The sequence below is a fragment of the Aythya fuligula genome, chromosome 2, assembly GCF_009819795.1.
Source record: "Aythya fuligula isolate bAytFul2 chromosome 2, bAytFul2.pri, whole genome shotgun sequence".
Classification (NCBI taxonomy): domain Eukaryota; kingdom Metazoa; phylum Chordata; class Aves; order Anseriformes; family Anatidae; genus Aythya; species Aythya fuligula.
Window position 1 is genome coordinate 63,147,797 of NC_045560.1, and position 26,933 is coordinate 63,174,729.

The 26,933-nt window shown below is 41.5% G+C and overlaps 1 protein-coding gene across 4 annotated transcripts in view; it reads right to left on the bottom strand.

The window, feature by feature from the left end:
* The window catches only part of ELMO1 (engulfment and cell motility 1), a 313,771-nt gene that overhangs the window by 60,314 nt on the left and 226,524 nt on the right, over positions 1-26,933 (bottom strand). Inside the window, exon 1 of one of the 4 annotated variants that reach the window (XM_032181434.1) lies at positions 25,193-25,387. The exons of the other annotated variants lie outside the window; for them this stretch is intronic. The gene's annotated coding sequence lies outside the window, so the exon portion shown is untranslated. Of the gene's footprint in view, positions 1-25,192; positions 25,388-26,933 lie in introns of those variants that run through there. 4 annotated transcript variants of the gene reach the window in all.

The following is a 26,933-nucleotide window of genomic DNA, read 5'->3' on the forward strand; positions in this document are numbered from 1 at the left end:
AGGTGCTCAATGCCTTCTTTGCCTCAGTCTTTAGCGGCAATACCAGTTGTTCTCTGGATACTCAGTACCCTGAGCTGGTGGAAGGGGATGGGGAGCGGGATGTGGCCCTCACTATCCACGAACAACTGGTTGGTGACCTGGTACGGCACTTGGATGTGCACAAGTCGATGGGGCCAGATGGGATCCACCCAAGGGTACTGAGAGAACTGGCAGAGGAGCTGGCCAAGCCACTGTCCATCATTTATCAGCAGTCCTGGCGATCGGGGGAGGTCCCAGTTGACTGGCGGCTGGCAAATGTGACGCCCATCTACAAGAAGGGCCGGAGGGCAGACCCGGGAAACTACAGGCCTGTCAGTTTGACCTCAGTACCAGGGAAGCTCATGGAGCAGATCCTCCTGAGAGTCATCACGCAGCACTTGCAGGGCAAGCAGGCGATCATGCCCAGTCAACATGGGTTTATGAAAGGCAGGTCCTGCTTGACGAACCTGATCTCCTTCTATGACAAAGTGACGCGCTGGGTGGACGAGGGAAAGGCTGTGGATGTGGTCTACCTTGACTTCAGCAAGGCTTTTGACACCATCTCCCACAGCATTCTCCTCAAGAAACTGGCTGCTCTTGGCTTGGACTGGCGCACGCTTCGTTGGGTTAGAAACTGGCCAGGCCCAAAGAGTCGTGGTAAATGGAGTCAAGTCCAGTTGGAGGCCGGTCACTAGTGGCATTCCCCAGGGCTCGGTGCTGGGGCCGGTCCTCTTTAATATCTTCATCGATGATCTGGACGAGGGCATCGAGTGCACCCTCAGTAAGTTTGCAGATGACACCAAGTTAGGTGCGTGTGTCGATCTGCTTGAGGGTAGGAAGACTCTGCAGGAGGATCTGGATAGGCTGCACCGATGGGCTGAGGTCAACTGCATGAAGTTCAACAAGGCCAAGTGCCAGGTCCTGCACCTGGGGTGCAATAACCCCAAGCAGAGCTACAGGCTGGGAGATGAGTGGTTGGAGAGCTGCCAGGCAGAGAAGGACCTGGGAGTGATGGTGGATAGTCAGCTGTGTGCTCAGGTGGCCAAGAAGGCCAACGGCATCCTGGCTTGTATAAGAAACAGTGTGACCAGCAGGGCTAGGGAGGTGATCGTCCCCCTGTACTCGGCTCTGGTGAGGCTGCACCTCGAGTACTGTGTTCAGTTTTGGGCCCCTCGCTACAAGAAGGACATCGAGGTGCTTGAGCGGGTTCAGAGAAGGGCGATGAAGCTGGTGAGGGGCCTGGAGAACAAGTCCTACGAGGAGCGGCTGAGGGAGCTGGGCTTGTTCAGCCTGGAGAAAAGGAGGCTCAGGGGTGACCTTATCGCTCTTTACAGATACCTTAAAGGAGGCTGTAGCGAGGTGGGGGTTGGTCTATTCTCCCACGTACCTGGTGACAGGACGAGGGGGAATGGGCTTAAGTTGCGCCAGGGGAGTTTTAGGTTGGATGTTAGGAAGAACTTCTTTACCGAAAGGGTTGTTAGACACTGGAACAGTCTGCCCAGGGAAGTGGTGGAGTCACCATCCCTGGAAGTCTTTAAAAGACGTTTAGATGTAGAGCTTAGGGATATGGTTTAGTGGGGACTGTTAGCGTTAGGTCAGAGGTTGGACTCGATGATCTTGAGGTCTCTTCCAACCTAAAAATTCTGTGATTCTGTGTGTTATTTTTCCAAAAAGTGGCATTGTTAAAGGAAAAAAAAAAAAAAAAAAAAAAAAAAAAAAAAAAGAAGAAAGTGAGGGGGGAGGAATGGGACCCCCATTTCTACTATTCACCAGTACCCACCCGTCTGCTGGCTGCAGCAGGTATAAATGAACACTAAAACTGGGCACCATCCATCTGGCTTTTCAAAGAAGCTGGTAGATGAGAATCAAGTGAATTGGCTCAGATCCTGATTTAAAGCTTCACCCATCTGAAATCCTGGTCCTGATAATTAAAACACTATAGAAGGTAGGACCTAGCTATTTGAAAGACTTCTCCCCGTGCCTCAGAAAGAGTATGATCAAGGGATAATGTGAGACCAGAGAACACTGATCGCAGTCATACATCCTGCAGAGGTTATTGAACACAGCAGGTTTTTCAGGATGTCCTAAAAATTCTTATATTAGCACCTCAATGCCTTGACAGAAGGTGTACTAGAAACAAAAGGTAAGAGAAAAGCTGAAAGAAATGTATAACCTGATAACCGCTCCATGCTGCAGTATATGGAAAAAGTCTCTCTGACTTACGTATGAATATGTAATTTACTGTCTAGGAAATTTTGGAAACATTATACTTAAAACTGAAAGAAAAAATTTGAGCTGCACATTTTCCTGTGAACATAGGGAGAAAGGTTTTCTGGCATCTGATTGATAACTTACACTTATTTCCACTTAGGCTAAGATTTTGATTAGCCACCTCTCACCTAAATTTCTATTAAATAACCCTTCCTGAGACCCCATATTGCCCTCCTAGTATTTATTTTCCATTGCCTTTCCTAATGTTTTCTGTCCTTAACTGAAGTCTTTCAAAGTGCTTTCTTCTGGTAGAATAAAAGCCACACTGAAAGCCTTCAAATACAATACATAGGACCCAGGAAGAAAAATAAGTAGAGCTGCTGAACGTACGTATCAAACCCATGACACGTACATTCATGCAGACATAAACTTAACTGAACAAATGCGTGCTGATCTCTGAAACACTCACTGGATCATTCAGCTGCTGCCTCTACACTAAAGAAGTGTTGCCCTCTGGACTCCACACGGAAAAAGGGATGCTATTAAAAATTCAAAGAGAAGGCAGGGTTGTTTTTGCCAGTTTGTGAATTTGTTGAAAAAGTGACCTTTCAACACCTGTGGGAAACTGAGCTTACATTTTTTATACCATCGATATATGTGCTAATTTAGAGCAAGTTACAGCCAGTATGTGTTTCTAGAAATAATAAAACCTCAGACCCTGGTTGGACAGCAATTTGAAAACAGACTGCTGAAGGACAGAGGGATGTTGCTATTGACTCCTCTAGAAGAGCTCCTTCTTTGAAGTTGTATCTTTTAATTATATATCACTACAGTGGCATCAGATTTTCAAAGAAATAAGGGAACAAGAGTATCACATTGGTTTGAATACTAAATGTCTTCAATAATTTTTCTCTTACATGTTTTGCTTACAGTGCCTAAGACCTACAAACTACTTCAAACTAATCAGAAGTAACTCATCTGTTTCCATTTAGAATGGTTTCCTCAAAAATCTGTTTAATTTGGCAGCAATTTTCAAGGGGGAAAACATGCAACTTTGACAGCAATACTGATGACGCAAACCATGCCCAAGTCCTACAGGGTTACATTCTCCTATTGAACCGTAAAGACCATTAGTATTAATAGAGGCTATGAACATGCAGTTCCCTCAACACATCAATACAGCACTGCTGTAAGGGAAAGAAAGGGCATCACAAAGGAGTGCAGTGCCTGTTTCCATATGCATTACTCAGAGGTCAAGGTCTTCAGAACTAATAGGCTGGAGGCTCATGCTTACAGACTTAGCTTGGCTTTCTAGAGGGTTTGGAGAAAGTCAGCTTTCGAGAATGACATATTAACTCTGCTCAAATTTGATGAAGACACCTTTCAGAATGGATATACTGCTGTAGGTTGCAATAATCTCGTCCATGAGCATCTCTTACGTAAACAAACGAAAGACTTCTTAAAAGCAGGTGGGCAATTTGCTCTTTAATCTTTTCTCTAGTTCCTTTTTCTTTTGGATTTTATTAACTGAAGATTCTTACCTTAGTATTTCCATTAGATATAAAATTACCAAAAAATGTTCCAAAAAGAGGTCAACTCATACTAATGTTTCTGTCATTCATTATCCAGATATAGGGCAAGAGTACACTGCCTGCTGTAAATGTAGGTCAAAGACTCATCACCACAGATGCCAACAAAATAAACCCTAATGACGTTCCATTTATACAGTTTAATCCTCTTTCTTTAAAACAAACAAACAAAAACAAAGAAACAAACAAACAAAAAAAAAGAGAAACAAAACAAAAGCAAATAAGGGATGAGTCACTCTGGGATTTAAATCTGCACAACTAAGTAATTCATCATACACTATTCTGGAAGCATAGTGTACTTTAGGAAAGAAACTGAATGTTAAATAATGGGACTCAGCAAAAAAACAAGATGGGTATTGTTCATGTTGGAGTGTAGAAAAGGAATGTGATTTCTCATTATTGATCATATGTAGGAGACTGCACTTTTGTAAAGCAATCTGGTGAAGAAATGTAAAGCCCAATAAAAGAAGAGCTTTGTCCAAAAACTACAAGTAATGAACATATAGTAAATATTATCTACATATTGGAAAGTGCATGTGAAACGTTTCTATAATTAAATTCTAAAGAGACAGTGGAACATGCTTCTTTATCCTCTTATCCTCATCTGTGATTGAACAAGTGGGTATCAAAAATAAAAATAGGCATTTTTCAGCTCCAACCAGGCAAAAGCTCATCTCTCAGTTCTGCTATTACAGTGCCCATAGCAACATATTTACTGATACAGAAGCAGATTAGTGATTAACCTAGGAAAACATTCACTCAGTGTGATGCATGACATGATTTGACAGAAGGAGATGAAAAATCATTGTCCCAAGAAAATACTATGGAGGATGTACACGCCTCTCGCTAATGTATCACAGAAAAACTGCCACCGGAATGGACCTTGGAAGGTTCATCTTGTCCAGACCCACTGCTCCTGTATACCACCATACATACATGTAGGCTTGCACATTAATTCTATACACATGTAGAATTACACACTGCAATTTAAATGGTCATTCATGCAATGTGCTTACTTGTATCATCAATGGATAATGTGTTTTGTTTTGTTTTGTTTTGTTTTTTAGTTGGCAATTTAGGCATTCCTTTTAATTGTGGGAGTTTTGACTTAAAATTAATTAGAATTAAAACTACCCACTTTTTCCTCTTTTAGTTATTCTGATCCCACAATCATACATTAGGAGCAATTTTAATGATTTGCAAAAGGAAAACGTTACAGAAAAAATGACATTTATTTAAAGTGCAGTAACTACTCTGAACTAGAGTTGGCACATATATTCTGGAAAGGCTTTTAAGATGCTTTACGTGACTACATCCACTGTAGAGGATCACTTTCTACTTTTTAAGTTTATTTAATGCTCATCTAACTTTTCTGAGGCTTCATCAGTCTTACTGTTGTCATTCCAAATGATCTCTGCCACGGCTATTATGATATGCTGCATCCAACACTGATGGTTCTGTATTATTATCTACTAGAAAACACAAATTTCTCTCCTAAAAACAATCAAATAAACAACAGCATCAACAAAAGAAACATCAGAGAAGTCTGCAATTATCCTTAGATATACGAGTGACTCTAGCCCTTGTAAACTGTCCACATCACCACCCATAGAGTTATGACAATTAACAGCAGCTGAAGTTTTGACTGGCTTTTTGGAATACTTTGATGTTGCTTTCTCTGAATGAAACTCTTACCTCTCTTCTTACAGGTCAGGTTTAAGAAAAAGGACTGCAATAACACAATGATGAAAATGTCATGAACTTTACTTCAAATGAGAGAGCAAGGAAATGGTAGCTTACAGGTCACTAAGCTTCTCGGTTGTACACAGCAGTGACAACTGCCATCACATTGCATTATACTCTTACAGGGTGCCTCTTTTCTCCTTCTCTGAGTGACACAAATTGGTATTTTATTCCTCTGTTGAATCTATGTCATGAGAAATGAGATTTCAAACCAGAGCAGACTCTGATTTCAGGCACAGCTTGAGACATAAGTATTTAAAACAATGTATTTATACAATGTATGAATCCATATTTATACATTATACATGAGAAAAAAAAATCTAACAAAACACTTGAAACTTGTTCAGCAGCAGGATGGTCTATTCAGTGTAAAAACATTTAGCACACTGTATTTAGCTTCTTTTGTAACTTGCACACTTCATCCCATGCATCTAGGCATGACAGGTGAAGTGCACCAAGCTCTGGGAGGCAGACAGGGATGGCAGTAGGAACAGAGCGAGTTGTGTGGGGTTCAGCTTCAAACAGAACAGGCAACAGCATGCACACATACAAAGAAAGCTTGTTGACCTCTCCTTGTATTTGTGAATTTACTGGCCTACAACTCAGAAGCCAAGATTCTTCCAGCTTGTTCTTTCAGCAAACCAAGGCAGAACTTCAGTGTGTGAAAAGAACAGCTTTGAATGAAACGATGTAACTTCTACAAGACACACAGGAGATTTGCTAACATTTAAAAATGCTTAAAAAAATAAATCAAGGCAATAGACGTGCTGTCTCTCTAGAAATGGCACTTTCAGTCTGGTAACGTTCTGCAGCTCAGACAGAAATCTCCTCTTGACAACTCTTTGTGCCCTACTACTTACGGTTTGTCTAGTTAAACTATTATTGAACATAATTATTATACAAAGTAATGACAATTATCTCAAAAAATCCTAAGATATTTGCATGGCCCTTTTCACAGCCCTGTTTTTTCAAGCTCTTGTCGCATAAAAAACACTTGGTCTATCTTGGGAAAAATGCTTTCAACTAGGTCACATCTCTGCTTAGTTTTTGCCATCTTAGCTATGCCAGTTACTTGCAAAAAAGACCAGACCAAACAAAACAACAATAAAAACTGCACCCAGTTGTTCTGGGCAAAATCCCTAATGCAGATGTAGCTATAACAACAGAAGAACTTTCATCATCTGGGTTGATTGTGTAATTACACAGAGATTACATAGAAGAACAGCATAAAATGCCTTCAAATGGCATATGCTGTGTCTGCCCCAAGAGATACACAGCTCTGCTGACTGATGAGACTTTGGAATGAACCTGCACCGTAGGCAAACGCTTTGAGGGAACAGATTACGAAGTCTGAGATGTTCCTTTAAAAAGCAATTCCTGATATTATGCCTGTAAATCAACATTTTTGCAAATGAGACAGTGATTGTGCTGGCTGGCTGATGCCTGAAATTCATAATCCTGAGATTTAGGCTGCCCTCAAAAGGGTCATAAAAGCCAAAAACATAATCATGACAAATATAAGTATCTGCCTATTTGACTGCCATTTATTGATAAGCCTTCTGTAGCTGTTACAGATTTTTGGCAGAACCTCTATTTGCACAGAAGATCCCCCAAATGATACTAGTCCTCCAGGTTCTAGTCCTCAACTTGAACGTTAGCCCGTTACTCCTCATGATGTACAAGTTCTTTGTGGCTTCTTCATAAGCTTTCCTTGCCGTTCAAGTCCACCATGGTCTCCTGGCTCTCTGAAGACCACTGTAAACTGTATTAAATTACCTGACACAGACTGAGCAAGAGAGAGAGGTTCTTGCTGTCATTTGGTGTGTGGAATATATATATACAGTATTTTCTATAGTTACATATTGTTCATTTGTTCCTAGTTGTTTTGGCAGGTTTTCCTTTCAAATTATTTCTTCTAGGCTCTTAATCTTCATCTCCACTTGCCAAAGAAAAATGGTGAACAAGGCACACAGCTCTCAGCAGGAGCAGGAGCAACACTCTGAACGAGGAGAACAGCAAAGCTGACAGCTGTGCTTTTCTGCACTGAGCACAGTGGGTAAATCAATACCCCGGCAGCCCTGCTGCCATCTGTGGAGTTTCTGGAGCAGACAGGTTATTTATAGAAACTTGTTTGCACAAAGCCAATATTTACCTGTCGGTGCTGTCAAAATTTGCAATCCATCTTTGCTGTTACTCTGCTGTTTTTCATGTCAAGAGTGGAATTTTCCAAAGGAAAATACTGTAACGTTCCCCCCCCCTTAAATGTTCCCTTCCTGCGAGGATTGGTTACATTAATTGTTGCAGCAGGAATGCATCTGGTTTCCATGGGGCTTTGGGGATCCTCCAGAATGCTGGAAAGCTTAAGGGATGTCAACTCTGAGGAGCCCATTTCTTTGTCCTGTTCCAGCAGCAGCAGCATGGCATTTCCCTGCCAAGGCCAAACTGAGATTTTACATTACCAAAAACAACTCTTCCCCCCCCCCCCCCCCCCAATCAACAAAAAGGTTTCCTTTTTGAAAGTTTGGCTACTGTTGCTACTGTAGTAAACATAGCTATTATTTTCAAGCAGAGGAGAAGTTTTCAAGCAAAATGGCAGTGCATTTGCCTTCATAAATGAGCTAAATTTTTACAGCCAAGTCTCAGGAATGAAATGCACAGGTGATCTCAAGCCTGGCTGACATTTCCACCACCAAACGACAGCCATGCCTAAGACTATATGAAGGTGGCAAGAAAGAGTAACTAACCTCTGGTTTCTGTCCCAGTTGCTTCAGGTCAGAAGCTGGGTTGCACCACCAGGACAGCATTAGGTAGTGGGACTGGCTTCTGCCAGTACCTTTGGGTGGCTAAGCAGAGGCTGCTGCTCCAAAGGACTATTCTCAGAGATAAAGTTCAATTGAAAGTTGCGATCAAACCCAGCAAAATAAATTTACATCACTTTCCATTTTAGCTAGTACAAGAACATAACTGATACCATAAACAAACTCCTGAGAGGAATTTGGGTCAAACCTAAACAACCTGTCACCTCTCTATGGGTCAGCACTCTGCCATATAATCTATTGGCAATCTACATTTCCTGAAAACTCAAAGGACAGGGATGGAGAAAGCAGGGCAGGGCTTAAAGCAGGAGCAGTAGAAGCATTTTGCAATAAATCATATAAGGAATAAAGATTAAATTATTCTATTGGATGAGGAATGTACTGTGTGATTTTACACTAATGTATGTAGGACACCAGGAAAATACATGCCGGTCTAAGAGCCATCTAAGTGATGAGGGGAGCAGGTGAATTAGAACACCAAAGTGCATCAGAAAGTCTCTTAGATTGGCTTTTGTTTGTTTTAATATTAATTATCATGCCCTATGACTTAAACAGCTTCCTAGCCAAGGGCTAGGATGCAGAGTAGAGCCAGAAAATAGCAGGGAAATTTCTCACTTTTGTTTTCTCCACTGAGACTCGCAAAAAGAATCCTCTTTATATAGCGTGGTTTCAAATGGTTTTTGAATATTGTTTAAAGAGCATGCCAAAGATACAACAAAGTAATTCCTCCTCTTAGATAAGGTCTACGAACTCCCCCCAGGGTAAATATTAGAGAGCTTGCAAGAAAACTGCTTGTTAGACAAACGGAGCCACAGATGTGACTTTTATCTAGCATGCCAAGCAGGGATGTTACATGCAAGGCAGAGATGCCCCAATTGTGGAAAGTAACGTTTTTAACAGAGACATTCCTCCAAAACAAGAGGATTCTAGACCTTTTATTTATTTAGAGCATTTTCTGGTCTTGTCTCCTGCAGTAGGAGTCCATTTTTATTTTTTTTCAATAGAAAACAAAAACATTGAGATCTGATAATGTTCAGGATCTCACAGGATTGGTCTACTGATGACAAAAGATCTTAGAATATGCAGAGCATATCCACAACTGCTTAACTGTTCTTTCCCTTAACACATAAGAGCATCTAAGAGTATGCTATGGGACCTCTAGGGTTTAAAGTTTTTCTGCACTCAAACCAATCCACAGCCAGAGCACAGTACTGTTCTTTCAATTTCTTTATATTCTAAGTTTTATACCTGCAATGCCAATGCTTCAATTGTGCTTTCCCAGATCTGGTTTAGCTATCACTGTGCTACTGCTCCATGCTGATCTGATAAATATTTGTCCTATCGTGCCAGAAAGCAAACAAAGACCCTAGCCCAAGCCTTTGCTAGTGAAACCACACCTCATTTGTTAAGCTTTGACAGAGGTCACAGCAATAGGAATACTCCTTAAAAGAAGAGAAGATTCAAGGTAATAGCAATGAGAAAAGACAGGTTGAGTTTAAGTACTGTACCGGAGTTTGGTATGTCCATGGATAGCCAGGAATTCTTTTTAAAAATAGGTTAAATATTACCAATTTCCACTGCTTGAGTAGAGCTGAGTTAAAAACTTGGCAGAGACTATTTCTGGATACTACGTGAAGGTTATTTTCTCACTTAAAATACCAAAAAACAACTGAAAGTAGGCCATTCCTTTAATTTATGCACTGTGTCAACATTTAGGTTGCATTGATCTGACTGCTGACTGCCACAAATGCCTTTGTATGACCTTGAACACATCACTTAATCCTTCCATACATTCATTCTTTCTCCCCAGCACTGAAGACTGGCAACTGCTACATCTAAGACGTGGATGGGAGAAGGCACACTCAGGGCTTAAATCAATGCCACTTTGGACTAAGATGCTAAGGTGCAGTAGTACAACTGGAAATGATGGGTATTTTTGCTTTCCTTTGTATTACCTAGGAACTTCATTTAAGAAATGTAATCCTCAGATATGAGACTATTTCGTTTAAGAAATGAAATGTATCTTGGGACACTGCAAGATCCCAAGATCAACAGTCCCCTTGACCTATACCATGGCATATTATGTAGACAGCTTTGTTTTCTACGTAGACCTACATGGCTTAAAGGACATTGAGAAATGTATCCTGCAACATGCAATGAGACACATGGAAGAGAAGTTTAATGGTCTCTCCTGCTCTGATGTCTATTACTGAGTTGCAGGGATATGACCTGGGTGATCCACGTGATTCTTTTCAGTCCAATGTTCATTAATCTTTTTTCTTGAGCCTGATTTAAAAAAAAAAAAAAAAAAAAAAAAAAAAAAAAAAAGAAGAAAAAAAAAAACAAACAAGGAAGAAAACTCTGATTGCAGCCTTCAGCATACTTAAGTGATTAGGGTAATGAGGAAGAGACCATTTTATAAAACAATTCAGAGATTCTTCCTTCCTTTCCTTCAAATTTCAGAATGCAGCTGGTTTCAGCCTCCCAGCTGGCAAAGAGGGGACTCCTTGCTGTAAATACTCTGCTTAATCTGGGGACTTCTCAATCAGACGCAGCTGAAGTAGTGGCATGATTATAGGCCTTGGTCAAGTGTCGCAATTCAAGATGATTTATATTAATCAGAATTCTCTAGAATCAATGCAAAACAAATCCAACACAACCACAGACCTTGAAAAAAGTCTTTCTGAGCCAACCACTCTTTCCTTTGTTTGAGTACACCCTCTTGACAGATGGTAGTCAAGTGACCAGACGGTCACAATGGCAAAGGACCAGCACACAGACTGGCCCTCAGAAACATCACTGGGATGTGGTAAGGACATCCTGTAAATTCCCTTTTGGTGTTCACAGGTTGGTTTTGACCTTAAGGAAACTTATCATTTTGCAAATTTCAGTATGCTGGTGCTGTTACTAGTTGTGAAGAGTTCCAAGGTGTCATCCGTTGTCCTCCATGACAAACTAACCTGTCTGTCTGTCTCCGCTGTTACTGAGCCATGAAATGAAGTGCTTACACTAAGACATAGATGTGCCAAATCTCCTGATTCATGAAGGAATAAACTAATATACATAGAGTATTTCGAATCCAGCTTAAACCCCAATCCACAAGCAATTTACAGGGTAAAGAAAAAGGTGGTGGCAGGGGAGGAGGCGGTTGGAGGTGATTTGGCTGACTCCACCTAGCTTTCATGGCACTGAGGTAAAAGAGCCAAATGCTTTCTTGCTCTGACTGCTTTCGTGAAGGCAACTTCTTTCTCTCAGTGGTATTTAACTTCTGATGCCTCGCAGCAAAGCACCAGTCTCTGCTTGGCTGGTCTGTGGTACCGAAGCACCTGCACACTGGTAGCATAGAAGGAAGGATGCGGGAAAAGAAAGAAAGAGAAAAGAGAAAGAAAAACAAAAGGGGAAAGTTACTGCAGTCGAATTATGTAGAAAAATAAGGGGAATTTGTACTAGGTTACAATCTGTCTCTCACACTGGATATTACCTATCTTTCTGGACTTAAAGGTGGTACCATTTGTGGAAAGTGATTTGTTCAAATGTCATTAAACAAATAATCTGTTTTAAAACCTTTTAGAAGTCTAGTGTGTAGGGAAAGGAAGGGGCATTTCAGTATATCCACCCTAGAGCAAATTTCAGATGACCACATGGTTTGATGCCTTGCTTTCACTTCCAACAAACAAAACTCAACTTTGCTGGCCAAATACAAGCAATGGCCCCAAAACATAAGCAACAAGCTCCAGAACAGCCTGTAAGGAATCCAGAGTGCCCCTTCCCATGATAAAGGCTGCCCACGCAGGCTCTATCAGAAGATGTGCATTTTTTGCTCGCAAATATGACCAGGGCCATTAAATTCTCCTCATTAGCTACATTTTCCACTGTGTCTTTGCACAGGCGTGGATAGGCTGAGAGAGGCAGGGCATTGGAGCCTCCTTTATTCTGCGCAGGACAATGTATAAGCCTGGGGAATGGAGAGGGTGTTTTTAATTAATCCAACATAAACAAAACCGCCTGAAAACATAGCAAAGAACAGAGGCTCAGCCTTCTGTAGGTCAAACCCAAGGGCTACATTCATACCCTGGGGCAACTTCATTATCCTTAGCTGAGCTGCACAAGGGATTAATTTAGCCCTCAGAAAAGGGTCAAGAGAAACTGGGAGAGGAACAGAACAACCCATTAATAAGAGCTCTAAAGATACATGCTCACAGAGTAGTTCAAATTCCTCCTGTTGGTTGCTGTTTTTAGTGTGAGCAGTACATATAGTAACACTACATTTCTATTCTGTTCCCTCTGCTGTTGTCAAAGCCCATTCTTCTATTGTGTATTCTCAAATGGCTTTTAGTTTAAATCATTTATAGTCTCAGAACCCGTAAGATACAGCTAAGTACTCTGAGACTTGTTCACCTACTTGAATTCTTTTCTTTTGCTTTCTTTTAATAAATTCTCAAAATGTATCTGTAAGCTGGAGAACTTTTTTTTTTTTTTTTTTAATTAAACTGCCTTCTGTTTTATAGCTAATTGTTTCAGTTGTAGGCTTCAAGTAGTGTTCATATTCCAGAAAGATAAAGCTGTCAGGTTCTAAATGTGACTGTGTACCTTAGGTCTAAAAATGTGCAGGAACCCATTATTGCATCAGCTATTAGGCTAGAAAAAGAAAAAGGGGGGTGGAAGGGCAAAGTATTAACAGTAGAAACACTGTAGGACTCAGCATTTTTTATCCTCATGGGGCACACTTTTTGTAGTGTATTTTTACATTTCCCAATCTTTTCTTCCTTAAAGACAATTATTATTTGGACAACACAGTGAAGATGCTACACCAGCTTTTAATCATTTTGATGAACTAAAGCATCCCAAAGTAACTGGAAACAACTGTAAAATGTAGGTGATACAGAAATTAGTCAAATACCTTTTCCAATACCAGCATTTGCAGGTAAGAAGCTGGAAAAGGTCTTTGCAACAGCCATCTAATTGAAGCTGAGCTACCTACTGCTTTCAAAACAATTCACTGAGCCTCTTCTTGCTCTCTCTTCTTTTCTGGGGGTTGCCCCATTCCTCTCTCCCACAGGACCCAACCTGCAAGCTTCCCATGGCACAGCAGGCCTACATCTTTCTTTGAGAGGGGATACATGCACAGGAAGAAGACACATTGGCTCTGGCCACGGTGCAGGGCCACCCCAGTCACCTAGCTGGCTCACCAAGCTGGCATCACTGGTCTAGTCCTAAACATCAACAAGGCCCAGATATTGCCGGTCATGTGTTTTCACACATGCAATGAAGTACTTTCAGAGTCTTTCAGGGCTGAATTTGACTGCTCTAGAACAGATGAATTTGAGTTTTGAAGAAAAATGGCCCCCATTTGAACCCAGTGGGTCAGAAACAAGTTTAACTGAACATCAGGAGCAATTTCAGGGTTTGCACATACCGCTGTTTTTTCATGCTTCTCTACAAAGCCGCTTTTGTTAAAGGAAATTTCACATCTCTTTTAAGCAACTAGAATCTTGATGCTTTAATTATAAAAGTGCCCTTAGCTAATATAATGAGTTTACATTGGTAAACAGGATTTGCACTTTATTTCAGGCCACTTGCAAGGAAATCCTAACCATAGGGGCTCTAGTCTATTTTTTCTTGCTCTGAACCACATTATTGGATCTTCAGCATATTTTCTACCTGCAGCATATCACTATGTCAGGACAGCATTTTTTCTCATGCATGTCACAGATGGAGAGCCAGGGTGCAAGAGTGAAGTTTTCTTCCTTGGTTCAAGGTGGCAGAAAAAGTCTGTGGTAGATGGAGGAACTGAAGCAGACTGTGTCAGCCTGACTTAGTCAAAAGCCACACCATGAGATGGTGCTTTCTCCCCTGCTGCTTCTCAGAGATAGCGAGCCTCCCAAATATAAATAATACCTTCTTGTTCAAGGTTGGTCTTGGTATTTCCATTCTGGACATGGCATGAATGTTTGCTCTTCCCTTCACAACGCAGACTGCCAGCTACAGCAAATCTTGGCTTGCAGTTCTGCCTTCTCCATCATTAACTCTTCTTTGCCCTCAAACACTGCCGGGACTTGCCCTCTTGGCTTCTGCTGAGTACTTCGCAGCCGTCGTGCTGCTCTGGCCACACACATGGTGATTCTGACTTCACATTGCCAGATCTTTAGAGACAAGCCTCTACTGCTTTTCCCGGTTTCAAGCAAATGTAGTAAAGATCTCAGGAAGAGATGACTTTTCTTGCCAATTACATAACTTATATGTAAATTTAGTATATACATAGAAGGTAGCTACCCTTCTAGCTACTATCACATGCATCTTTGTAGATTATTTGTATGATATGCCTAGAGGGTACCTTCTGATAGAAAATCAATTTGGCCACTATTGAATTTATTATGTCTGTCTAATACTAACCTGGAGCAAATCTAAGTGATCACTGATGTCAGTGGAAAGCTACTGGAAGACATCCATGAATATCTATGATCTCATTCCTGATACCTGCAGGTATATCATACCTGATACCTGTTAGAAACAGGGCCATGGGTTTTATAGAATATCCATGTATTTATTCTTCTGATTTCCTTTATCTTAGGAATAGATTTCTAAAATAAAATTGTGGGAGAAATGCAAGTGATTTAGTATTTAAAAAGAGAATCACCTAATTCTGAAGGTTTATTAAGAGCATTTCATTTTATGGGTTTGCACTGTGATGTGCCTAAAAAGTACCTCCCTTTGTCTTCCTTTCTAGTTCCAATCTGGAACACATAGGGTAGGATGGATGTCTGTACCAGAGGTGTTGTAACCAACTCATGCTGATACTTCAGCGAAATCATTAAAGGCTACCATGAAGTATTCTCTCCTCGCGTGCCCTGTGGCAAGGCAAGCCTTAATGAACAATGCACCCAGGGAAAATGTAGACTCCAGATCAGTGAGCATAGCCAAGAGGCTGTAGACGAAAGCTCTGTTTCATGATGCTAACTGAAGTTTCACCAGAGGTGGGATTACTAAGTAGGGATACTTTTCATCATTACTCCAGTAAGGCCAACATTAAAAGATCCAAAAAAGGGAAGAATGACATCCCAGCGTTACATTGAATGGAACAACCAGACCAGCAAACTCATTTTAAAGAAAATCTAACAACACTTAATCGTCAAACAGGTTAAGTTGCTTTCTATTTAAAGACCAGGAAGACCATTGAGGCTCTTGATGAGTCCAACACCACTGACTGCAGGGGGGTGGATTATCATGCTTAGAAATCAGTGGTTACAGATCCCGAATTACCACAGGAATTAAGAGCAGAGCAGATAGAATTTCACTCAAGTGCTCAAATGCTGCTGTCAAACACGCAGGAGTTTAATCTTCCTCTCCATCAGCCCTGAAAATACACACTAAATAATAGTAGAAAATCTGCTCTCTTTCTTCCTTTTCATGCTCATTACCAAAGCCTTTTATAGGTAAAATGTTTTCAGAACTCAACTTCTCAAGGTTGATACCAGCAGGAAAATAACTTGAATGGTATGTAGCATCTTTAGGCTGTTATACTGCCTTGTTTTACTCATATGTTTGTCAGTACAGTGTATGTATTAATTTAGGTACTTTTTTTTTCTTTTAAAGAAGTCTTTCAAATCTGCCTAGAATCATAGGAAAAACAAAAATAACCTGGCAAGACAAGTGTTTTGCATGTTCTATAGAAATTCACATTTCCAGGGAAGAGCTTGTGAATTGCATTAGTATGAAGTCTTCTAGGACTACAGGACTAATCAAAAGGTGAATTATTACTAGACTATTTATTACATCTATATGCACAACATGTATATTTCCTCTTTCTTTTTACATCAGCAGTGTCAGGAATACTTGTTATCTCCTCCTACTTCATACAACTGGATTTTACAATAATTTCTAATTGGATTTTTGCATACTAGTGCCATCTTAAAAAAAATAAATTAAAAAATCTCCTTTCCCCAAATCTAAGGGACTCAGCTTTCCAAAGAACCTCAAATACTTTTCAAAGAGGCTCAAATCACATTTGGTAGCACACGCATATTGGATTGATCCCACTGAATTACATAAAATGGCTCCTATGTGTAGTTCTGCTTAGCACAATAGGGAACTAGAGAATTTGTTATTAAGCAGGCTGCTCCTAGATATAAATTAAATGTATTTTGGTTAATTATCTCCACTCTCTATCTATCTATCTCTCTCACACACACAGAGAGAACTGAAGAAATAGAAAACTGAAGAGTAGCACCTATAACTAAGGTATTTATTATATATATAACAAACCAGCAGTCTCTTTGCTATCATATTAAGACTGTACCAGTCCACTAGAGAATTAAAATAAAAGTAAAATGTTACAGCTAGAGTTAAAGAGCTAAGCATACACAACAAGGCTTGATTATCAACCTTTTATGATCTAAAGTACATACATGCTTCTGCTGAGTCAATGTAATTTTAAAAGTAGTTTATCCTTAAAAAAAAAAAAAAAAAAAAAAAAAAAAAGATTTCCTACACCTTTAAGGCTTTTAATAGGCGTCAATGAAGAGGAAAAAACCTTACTCTGCTGTCCTACTGTTCGCTGCAGGTAAGAGGAGCTTGCAGGTTTTCAGCAAAATCTCTGCTGTCACTTGACAAAACTGAAATTATCAACAGGGGACAACTGCAAGGCAGCAAGATAAATCAGTGCTATTACAGAATGACTTGAAATGATGAAACAACTTGATTGACTGTGCTGCTGGACTGTATCAACCAACTTGGCTACAAGTATGTTTTTCTCTTCCTTTCTCCCTGCATCCTGAGAGCAAGGCAAGTAGCAAGCTGTTACCCCTGGTGGAAAAAACATTCTTTTTTTTTTTTATATATTGGTAATCAGTACCATCGTTTCTTTTGCTACTGACACACACAGATGCCTTTGACATCTTTTGTTTTCCTTAGGAAGATGTGCCTTTTGTCTTCCTGCATGGTATAATTTGGCCACTTCATTCCACCAGAAAGGTGACCCCTTGATCCCCGGATGCAAACCTGGGATCACTGAAACTGGTGAGAGTCACACTGCTTGCTTCAACACAGCCCAAGTCTCACCTCCTGCACTGGCGTTCCTTTTAAACAGCTCCTGAATTTGGACCCCGGGCACAATGTTCATATAAGCAACAAATGCTACTGAGGTGACTGGAATTGGACAGTTAGACCGCTCTGCTTTGACCCACAGCTCCCACACAACCTACTGCATTCACCTTTCACAGAGGGCCTTGTGGCATCAGTCACAGCTTGATGCTCCAGACGGGCTGTGTCTTCAGAGATGTGCATCCCCCTTATTAGGTTACGTGGTTTGCTAGTACTAGTGATGCAGAAGCATGGATGGGGACAACAGATCAAGGGGCATAATCCAAAAGGATCTGGATTCAGGTCCAGGTGTCTCTCTATGCAGGAGACTGTGAGGAAATGTGTACATTTCTTTACAATCACCAGAATACTGTGATTATCTTTGGCAGCCCATTATTGCAAACTGCAACAACCTCTGGGATTTTGGTGCAGTAAAGCCTCTAAATCACAGCTCAGGCAAACTTCCTGGAACAAGTAGCTACTGAGCTCTGGTGTTTAAGTTTAAAATCATATAATTAGCTGGGGGCTTTCCTATACTTGTCCACTTTACAAATCTGTCACGTATCTCTTTGACTGAAAAAACAAGTTTCTTTCAATTACCAGTACTCAGTAATACTTAACAGAAAGGTGACTATCTCCTTGGTTGAAACCTGGCAGCAAAGTGCTTTATAATCGAGAAAACCCAACACACATCTAGCAATTGTTTCTCTTATCAAATCAATGATAAATCCTAGTGCTCAGATCTGTATGTCTGAAACTCTTGATATTTACCCCACCAAATAAACTCTTGATTACAAGCTTCTAGCTTTTACCATAAATATTTTTAAAAGTCAAAGTCATGAATTTCACTTGGGGCTACAATCTTTTGCAGTGAAAACCCTTACGGGAATGGGTGAAAAGTTCAGTCTGGAGCAGAGGCCCATGAGTTTTGAATGGTGGAAATCCTGCATGCAAAGGTGGGTTGATATATAATTTCATCATGCACGAACAAGCAAAACTTATTTTGTTTGTGAGACTCTCCTTGTACTTTTCTGTAGCAGTACAAAACAGCACAACTCCACTTGCAATTGGATACGTGACTTAAATACATTTTAAAGCACAACCCCCAGACATTTTGTTGTTATTTGAGATGGGGTGTTAATTTGAACAGGGGACTTAAAAAAGGTAAGTTAGGAAGTGAAAACAAAGGAATTTATCTGGGGAAATGACAGTGAATAAACTTTCCCACACTTTCACTAAATATTTAACTGGCTTATAATAGCATTTAAAAGGCAGAAAAAATCAGGAATCAATATTAAGATATATATAGATAGATACTTCCAACTTCTTGTTGCTGTTGCAAAACCATCAGAGGTATTTCTAACTCAAGCCCTTGCCTATATACTTTATGCACCAAAGCAGCTAGCTGTAAAGTGGGAGGTTTTCATGGACATCACTACAGCTCTGGCAGCTATATTTCAAAGCATGATGAGAGTCTGAACAGGCAGTGAAGACCCTTACATCAGGGAAGCTCACCTTTCTGCAGGCTGAGCAGAGCTTCTGTTAGCCACATGGGAGAATTCTACCCTACAAAATGTGTGTGGGGAAGAAGGGGAGGAAAAGGTCCCTTGTGAAGGCACAGAGACAGGAGAGAAGACAGGTTGATCGATGGCTCTTCCCTGTGGCCAGAGCCAAAGATATATTTTAACACCTTGTGTTGAAGACAGGGACTCTGAATTAGTTTTCCTACAGAACAAGGTTCTTCCAGCCGCAGCATTCCTTGGCACTGTGGTGAATTATCAGATGCAGAGGTGCCTACCTAGCCAGGGTGACAAAAACTGGGACAGGCTCCCCTTGGAGGGGGTTCAGGCCATTGGCTCCAGCATGGTCTAGCACATCCTGGCTTGCTGAAAGCCAAGGGCTGTGCTGTGCCTTGTAGTGCTGAGGCATGGGCACGACAGAGCCAAATGCACACCTTGACGCCCCTGGGCCTTCTGTCCTTGATCTGCACGGAGGGCAGACAGGCTCTGCAAAGTTCCTCTGCTGTTTATACACAGGACAGCAAGAAACACAAATAGCTGCATTTCTACCTCTGCAGATACCTAAAGGGACAGTTAAGGCAGTCCTTTGGGAAGCACTCACTGATAAACCTATGACAGTTTACAGCTTTGCCAGGTAAGGCAAATGGAAAGACACTACACTTTGATGAGAGGCGTCAAAGGCAGCATAAGATAACACCATCCTTCACAGTGGCTTCCATTAGACACCCAGCAGAAAATCCACCCTAAAGTTAGAAGCTTATTAACTTTCATAGCAAACGAAGCTATATTTTTAGAGATCTGGAAAATCTATAGTTGTTTATGTTTTCAAGTCTGCATAATTACCTGGGTGAGACAAACAAATAAAGAAACGTTCTGTTGCTTCTGAGCAGGAGATCTGCAGCTTACCCTGCAAGTCTTCCCTTCGTTTCCGAGATCCGTGGGTGCGTGTCTTTTATAAATGTGAACTCATTCAAATCTTTTCACCATTTCCCCCACTTTTTTTTTTTTTATATCCATTTCATTCTCACAGGTGTCAGAATAAAGTGACAGCTTTGATCTTAGTGGTGATAACCATATGTGGGTAGATACTTTTCCATGAAATACAGCCTGGGAGTGGATCCAGGGGTCAAGCCAGAAGGTTACATATATTTGAAAATCTAGTTTAAAAGAAAATCCCTTTGTGTGGCTTCTAATATGTCTTTGGATGTGAATCTTGAAATACCTATCTGTGAAATCTGCTCTCTGTATAACGATGTTCCAAGTCTTAAGAAAATTGAAGTTCAAAGAGAAGGGAAGACTAAAAGAGTAGGGTTTGTAGCTATGGAACAAGCGTTTTCTTTGCCACATCAAAAGCACTGATAAAAGCAGTCCACCAACTCTGGATAAGAGCATATTATTTGATGTATTAATTTGACAGCGTGCTAACATTAATATGAACATTAATATGAAGATCTCCTTTTTCACCCCATGACAAGATTGATTTTGTGCATTATAGAGGAGTTTAAAAGACCCAAACTACAGCTAATCAAAATTCTAGTTTATATGAAGGTCATTTATTTCCCTTGAGGTCTGACTTTTGCATCTTTTTTTTTTTTTAAACCATTTAATGCTTAAGTAGAGAAACAATTTGTGTGAAATCCACAAAGAAGGCAATCTATGTACTACGGGCTTTTCAAACTGCTACAGATTTATTGCAGTATGTATGGGCTCTGCAAGTTACTGATGCCAAGGGCGCATAATTCAATTCATGTTTTCATTTTCAGAGTGAATGTCATGTCTCCTGCTATATCTCATCATAATTTTATTTGGGTAAGGTATGTATTTGTATGATGCTACACTAGGAAGAGGGAGTCTGAAAGCAAAAAGTCCAGTTAAACAGCCTCTGATTTTGGATTTAAAAAAAAAAAAAAAAAAGTGTCTCCCTTATGTAAAGCCGATCTCTCTTCCCATCATGATTCTACTTACAAAGACTTGGCCCTAAGAATGGCTTGTAGCTCCTCATGATGGGGAGCTTCCTTAACAGGAGAGAAAAACATCAGGAGTGAAAGAACACATGGCAGAGCAGGAGGACATTTGCCCTCAGTGAAGTAGGTGAGGACCTGGATGCTCTAAGGGAGCAGATAAAAATTTCTGCTTGTGGCCATCACTGTCAATGCTCCCATCTCCTTCCCAGGGAGCAGCAAGTGGAGCAGGATGTGAATTTATTACAGTAATTCCAATTCTCTAGAAGGTATCAAGTCAAAATGTGAAAGGAAGTTTCTAATTTCTTGTTTTTAGATTTTTGCAGTTAAGAAGAGGGAAAAGTTTTTTGGTTTTTGCTTGCTTGTTTTTAAAGAGACAAAATAAACAAGCACCTTAAAATAATCACACTAGGATGGGGACAGACATGCTTCTAGGGGCCTGTGCTGGGCTACACTATTTGCAAACGATAACATACGTGAGGTAGTGACACACGATTCCTCTTTACGAGACCATTACTGAAATCCTGCCAAAAATCTTTCTGTATGCCACTTAGTGCTTCAAGACAATGAAAGAGTAATGACAGGTCTGTAAAATCTGCTAGGATTGACAGTTCTTATTGTTCTGAAAACTTTTTGTGACACACAGGAGTTTGCAGATTAGTGCTGCACAATGTTGAACAAAATGGGTGTCAAGCAAATCAATGGGCTTTTCACGATTCACTCGTCTTTGTTTTACTGCTGTTCCATTTTTATTCTGCACTCTGTGTTGCTTTGTTGTCTGTACTTGCCATCTGAGATGCGTGTGTGTGTGTACTGAGCAGGGAGAGCGAGCTTTCTGTGACTTGCCACAATGTTCAATGTAAGCCACATCCTGGCATGGAGTAACTTTTTCCAGACACAAACAAAAATAAGGAAATGTTCATATCTGAGCTTTTAGACTCATTCAGATTTATCACTGCCTGTGATTCCTTTGAACATACCAACCTCAGAAACACCTAAAGGACAGCATTTGGCTTGTAGTTTGCAGAAGAACTCTACCTACTTAATTGAATAATTGGGTGAAAATAAAAATACAGCTGAGGGAAAACTGAAGACTGATGGCTCTAGCATCTGTTTAACTAGAACACAAATGAGAACCATGTCTGTTCTGAAATGGAAGGGGGGTTAAGATCAAGGGAAATGGTGAAATATGCCAGTTTAGTATCTGTGGATGTACAGAAAGTGAAGAGCCATCACCCAAGGTGTTACTTTCTCATCAAAGCAAACCTCTCTTCTAGCTTTCTGCTCTGCATTTCCAGTACAGACAAGCAGATGGGATGAGGCTCTCTGAGTAGACAAAGGACAGATAACCTGTTAAGTTTAACGTGCAATGAACAAGCCAAAAGATGTGCACTACCCATTCTACTCTGGTTTTCAACATTGCTGTTGCTGAGGTAAAGGGAGAGGAAAATTAACCTGTTGCCTTTCAAAAACCTTGCTCTTCCAAGAAAAACTTAAGCTTAAGACTGAAGATCAGATCAGTGTCTGGTGGCTTCTAGTGTAAGTCAATGGAGGTATGCCAATTTGGTCTGGCACCAAGTATTTTAGAAGACATATGAGCCCATCAAAGCAAGTGTTTTTCAATGCAACCAATTAAAGCTACCCCAAGATAGCATTTTTCAGCTTCTGCGTCCTCCCAACTGCTGCCAGCATGCCACAGCTCTCACTGAAGCCTACTCACTCCTCTGTTGCTGGAACTCTTATAGCCCGGGAATCTGAAATACTTCTCCCACATAGATCATCCCCAAGCATTAATGACAAGCAACTGTTCTCTGCACCATCAGGTCAAAAAATCTCATGCAAATGTGGCTTTGATTGCAGCACAAATTTTTCTACCTCCGGCACTACTGTGGTTTGAAGCCCTCAGACAGACTGGTATAATGCACCATACAACGCTTAGCAGTTATAGGCTCTCCCTCTCCCTCCCCATTGCCCTCCTTTTATCTGCTAATGCACAGGGATAGACAAGTAAACAAACCTCTTTAAACAAGGTTATGGGAGATATAGGAACAGTCAGATAGTATTTGTCTAATGTGAGTGACTGAACTCAAGAGGTTTGTATTGTTTGAGCTATATCCCTGCAGCATTAACAAGAACTAAAATATCATATTAAAGTTGCAGTGACCTTAAAAGATAACATTCTCCTAGGCTCCTACATTATCAATCAGAAAATAAAGCAGAAGGTAGGAGATATAGGAAAAAAAAAATCAGAAAGATGCAATGGAGCTTCATTTTAATGTGTATCTAATGACCAGTCTGGAGCCAGAGACAAACCATGCCCAGATGTGCAGGAGTCCAAGCTCTCCCTCAGCATTTTATGGAGTATCTCAGCCTAGATGAAAACATGCACCTCTAGGATGAGGAGTGGGCACATCTCTTTGCCTAGACTGCTGTACATGATAGGATCTTCAGCTACATCAGTGCTGAGTAAATATAAGTGTATACTAGTCTCAGGGGAAGGTGACAGAGCAGCCAAATATCTATTTCAAAAAATTTATTTTTGTCACTTCCGTCACTGCTAAACAAAAATAAGTTCTGCAGTAAGCGCTAACAGTTCTCTCTCTTTTGCACAGATTAGGAAAAATACATTGCTTTTAAGTTCAGTGCCAAAGGATGCCTGGGGCCATCATTTCAATAAAAGGCGACCCCAATATCCCTGGAAAACACAGGGAGAGTGACCTGCACCCACATCTCCAGAAAAGGCAGCAAGTCAAACTTAACGAGGGGTTCTCCTGCTTTAGTTACACATCAGGTTTAACACTTGAAAGTACACAGAGGAGCTTACTATACCCTTCCACAGCAGACACTTTCAGTGATTCGATGCACTGATTTCCACATTCTGTATTTCTCTAATTTAATTTGGTCAAATGGTTCTTTAAAACCCTAACAATTCCTTTCTGCATCGACATCTGAGGTGGTGATGATTCCTTCAACAGAAGGAATAAGCTCGCACACACCTTCTTGCCACAACTTGCAAGGCAGCACCTCTAAAGCAAAGCTGACCAGCTAAGCCTTCTCCAGAAAGCACACCTTCAGCATGAGATTTCCAGGCAGCAATGCCACTTCCCAGCAGCTCCCAGCACCGGGAAAGGAAGTTTTGCATTTATTTCTAAAATGAGCACAACACACTGAAAACGGATCCCTAAAAGGCAGTCAGCTTCATCTGATTTGTACACCTGGTTTGGTTACTATAAAATTCCTTACACCCATTGACTAGCTCAGGCACAGAGTAAAAATAGAGAAACTTTTTTCTACATCTTTTTGCTCCTGTCCTCCCTCCTATGTGCTTTTACAAACCAGCTAAGATGAGAGCAGCCTCTGAGAAGGTTAAGCAGAGTCATTCACCAGCTCTGTACAGCAAAGCACTGAGTCTTATGGCAAATACCTGATAAAAGACAAACAATGTTGAACCAAATTCATAGCTGGTGTAACTCAAGTAACCCCAGAGGGCTACGTAGGGACAGATTTGCACCCTCCCACCCCCCACCCTTCTAAATGTACTGTTTCTGCTTTACAGAAGCAAATGCAGAGTCCCGACAGGCGAGGGAATCAACTTCTATCACATTCTGCAATGGTCAATAAGGAAACTCTTCCACACTTACCATGCACTCACCTGTTTCATCAACAAGCAAGAAAGCTTTTGAATTCCATACCTTTTTAAAAGTCTCCTCCAACAGAGAAATGAAAAAGAAAAAAGAAGAGAGAGGGCAGGAAAAGCAACGATTGTCTGTGCTGAGAACAGCAAGGCATAGTGAGCAACTCGTGCTTCCTTGGCCCAGTGTCTGAACAAGCGCTTTACAAACCATTGCAATAATGCACCTGTTATCATGATACACTGACAGTACAAGCGCCGGCGACTGCACATGGACACCTTGGAGTTTTGTGTCGGCACAATTTTGTTCCATGTGGCTCGCTCTCCATTTCAAACCCAGAGGGGATCCTGAAACGCCTCCGAGAATAGAGCATCCTTGCACAGACTCATCTTAATTAGGTTAAACAACCACCCAAGGCAAAGCAAACAGCTAACTAGTTTGTCCAATGCCTGGAACCATTAGTAAGAACACAGCTGACTGACTACGTGTGCAACAAAACCAGGAGACCCTTCCCGCTATCTGTGGTTGCTGCTAATTTCCTTTTGCTGCTCCTTGACCGATGACACTGCTTATTGATCCGCACTCGGGCTGCGCCAGCAAGGTAAAGTACAGGGATTTACTTACAGAGATCCCGTAGCTCCATCCTTCCCGATGACAAATTCGCCTCCCACACGACAGCGAGCGAGTGACTTAATGCTGCTTTCTGCGGAAGGCACAATGTGCGCGAGCGGCAGATGGTCTCCGACGAGGCTCTCTAATGAGATCCGTCCTCAGCATAGCCATGTGGGAGGAGGGACCCCCCCCTTTGCACACCTTTGCTCGCCGGTCCCAGCACTGCCGGGTGAGCGTGTAGCTTTGCTTATGTTGCGGGTGCCCACGGCTGGTCGGGCTCCCATTGGCACGGCGGGGCCACGGCAGCCAATGGCAGCCGGCTCCCATTTTGGGGAAACTCCTGCCCATTTATTTTGCAGCTCCGGAGACCATATTTCCCAGGGAGAGCGCCGCTCTCCCAGCATCAGCCAGGAGGAAAAAAAAAAAAAGAAAAAGAAAGCAAGGAAAAAGAAAGAAAAAAAATAATCGCAGCTCCCTGTCTCCGCATGTCCCCCCCTCCTGACTCGGATTCCCCAGGACCCGCAGGGAATGAGGCAGAGGCGGTGGGGATGCAGCACCCGCGTCCACCTTGGCAGGGGAGCTCGCGGAGCTCCACAATTACTCGCTCCATCGCCATGGAAACTGCCTGGATGCAGCGGGCTGGGTTTGCCGAGCACATCTGCTGCCAGCCTCATAATCAACTGCAATCTCGCCGCTCTCCTCCGCTCTCACTGCTGGTTTCATTGCGAGTTTGCCTTCCGTTTTCATGGGCGCTGGGAAAGTGCACGCAGGCAGAGCTGTGCACACGTTGGCTTTCTCCTTGTGCAAACACGGCTATGCACAGACGTACCCCAGGGGCACTCACTTGTACATGAGTGTGTGCTAGGGAGGCAAACTCCCTGCGTACCCAGACACTGTCCCATTACCCCTATTTCCAGTTTGAGTAATGGGCCAACACGAGCCCAGATTACTGTACAGGCCATCAAATGCTACATTTCACTCTCGAGTTCCTTAAACTAAGCCTGTCCAAATTAGGATCAAAACTGACACCACTATTATGAAGCTCACCAAGCAATCTGCTGTTTTGTTCACAATCTTCCAAAATTGCACTCAACATCCACAGGAGGCTACCTGAGCCCTCACGCGACCTGCTCTCCGCTGGGAGTCCCTGTTCTGCCCAGGGCTGATGAAGCAGGCCACCAGGAGACCTTCAGGCTCAAAAGGGTTTTTGTCCATAGACATAAATCTCTGTCCTACCCCCTGACAATACTAGAAAGGAGAGACAACTAGGTCAGAAGAGGGGAGGAAGCAACAGCTGAGAGAGAGGAGATCAATAGGCCAGCAGTGAGGTCAGCAAAGAGATCTGGCAGTTTGGGGCAATTTTGGCTGCTCTTCAGACTTTCTTTGGGGCACCCAAACACATTATTCACTGACTCCATCTTCTGTTACTGAATCTGTAAAATGAGAATAATATCTAAATACATCCCTTTATATTACAGGGCTAAAACCAGAAAGACTATGAGATACTGACATACTATTGTAATGGTGTTAGAGAAGAATTTCAGATGAAAAAAAAAAAAGGAAAACGTGTTCCTTTGTCATGAACATTTACTTTCATTTATTTAACTTAAAGAAGAACAAAAAATGAAGACCACTGGGGGGGGGAAAAATGCTGTATTGTTCTAATAAGAGAAATCCACTGCATTAACCACTGTAAGGAGCGTCGTTTTAAAACCCAGCCTGACAGAGCCCTGCAGGTGGACTCCCAGATCTC